Source organism: Mus caroli, unplaced genomic scaffold (assembly GCF_978045245.1).
Source record: "Mus caroli unplaced genomic scaffold, Mus_caroli_1 scaffold_7, whole genome shotgun sequence".
Lineage (NCBI taxonomy): Eukaryota > Metazoa > Chordata > Mammalia > Rodentia > Muridae > Mus > Mus caroli.
Window position 1 is genome coordinate 49,763,076 of NW_028227262.1, and position 2,346 is coordinate 49,765,421.

The following is a 2,346-nucleotide window of genomic DNA, read 5'->3' on the forward strand; positions in this document are numbered from 1 at the left end:
TACCTGGGGTAGACCAAACTTGTTTGGACCACATGACATCCCAGGGACCAGTTTTGGGGACTGGTGATTGAGAGTCAGGCAGGCTGGTAGGCTGGGTCTTAGAGTTCCTTCCTGGATTTCCAGTCAGCTTTGGGGTTGGCCTCTAAGCTGAAGTTATGGTTGGGACTGAGTTCAGACTCCAAGCAGTACCACATCAGCTTGGTGTGGTGGCCAAAAGGTAAGCAGGTAGGAAAGGGGGATGGCATAGGTAGAGAGGGACTGACTCTGGATGTCTTTAAGTAGAATTTGGGGTCCAGCTTCAATCAGTTCTGGTTCTAAAGCCCAGTGGTGGGCCATCAAAGTATCAATAATATTCTCCACTATATTAGAAAGAACAACTCTAAACAACTTTCCTTTTCTAATAGGCAAACATTAAAAACTCTCCAATAGCCAAAGCCATCCTGACCCACACCATAGAGCTGGAAGTATCATAATCTTGACTTCAAAACATACTGCAGGCCCTGCAAGAACTCAGTGGTTTAATAACAGATAGGAAGACACATAGAGAAACTAGAAAACAAACAAACAAACAATGAATTTACACGTTCTTGACAAAAGTGTTAATAACATAACATTGAAGAAAAGAGTTTCCAGATGTCACCATCTAATTCTTGACCTCTGTCTCTTACCTTATATAAATGTCATATCAAAATGGATCCAGATCTGACATGTCAGATTGGAAACTCGAAACTGCTACAAGGAATGCTTAGGCAGGAGTCATCATACTTACCTTTGATCCCTGCACTCAGAGGCAGAAGTGGATGGGTCCGTGTGAGCTTTGAGGCCAGCTTGGTCTACATAGGGAAATCCAGACCACCCAGGCATACATCATGAAATCCTATCTTAAATCAAATAGAACCAAAAAGACAAAGACATATTTACAGACAATAGTATGGTTTCTGGATAGGATCCCCAAACCATGGAAAGCAAAACCAAAACAAACAAATAAAAAGAAATTCACCAAATTTCTACACAGAAAAAAAAAATGAACATAGAAAGAGAGACAGCCTACAGGATAGGCAACACTGTTTGCCAAGTATTCATTTGGCAAAGGATTCATATCTGGAATACATAAGCAATTCTAAAACTTTATCATCAACAACAAAATAACACAATGTAGTCTTTAAAAAAATAAGCAAACAATCTGAGCAACACTTCCCGAAAGAAATCCAAATGACTCACATAGATAGGTATGCAAAAATGCTCAGCATTATGAGTCATCGGGGCAATGCAACAATCAAAACCACAGCAAGATTCCATCTTACTCAAGTCAGAAGGGAGAACTACCATCTACACAAAGAAGAGTAACCAATACTTGAAAGGCTGTAAGAAGAAAATAATTGGTCTATTGGTGAGGTTGTAAATCAGTGCACACCACAGAGGACGACATGGAGTGTCCTCCGAAAACGAAAAGTTGACCTGTCATATCATTCAGATGTGCTACTCAGGGTCCAATCCAAAGCAAATGACATACAACAAAAGATACCTGCTGTACTGGCTGGGTCTGTGTGTCAACTTGACACAAGCTGGAGCTATCACAGAGAAAGGAGCCTCTCTTGAAGAAAGGCATGAGATCCAGCTGTAAAGCATTTCCTCAATTAGTGATCAAGCAGAGAAGGCCCATTGTGGGTGGTGCCATTTCCCAGGCTGGTAATCTTAGGTTCTATAAGAAAGCAAGCTGAGCAAGCCAGGGGAAGCAAGCCAGTAAGTAACATCCCTCCATGGCCCCTGCATCAGCTCCTGCTTCCTGACCTGCTTAGTTCCAGTCCTGATTTCCTTTGGTGATGAACAGCAGTGTGGAAGTATAAGCTGAATAAACCCTTTCCTCCCCCAACTTGCTTTTTTTTGCCATGATGTTTTGTGCGGAATAGAAACCCTAACTAAGACACCTGCATATCCATTTTTGTAGACTACTAGGGGTGATAACTAAGATGGCGGGGGGGGGGGGACTGGCTTTGGATATTTCTAACTGGGGTCCTTGATTGGCCTACATGACATCCCAGCGATCAGTTTTGGGGACTGGTGGTTGAGAGTAAGCAGGCTGGTAGGCTGGGTCTCAGAGTTCCTTCCTGAATTTCCAGTCAGCTTTAGGGTTGGCGTCTAAGCTGAAGTTATGGTTGGAACTCTTGAGTTCAGACTCCAAGCAGTGCCACATCAGCTTGGTGGGTAGAGTGGCCAAAAATAGTTGCCTAGGTGCCCAAAAACAGATGAATGCGTGCCAGTACAACATGCCCCCTGCCCCACTGGAATATCCAGCCCTCTGCAACTAAACAGATGGAGCTGGGTGTTAAGAGAAACTCATGAAAC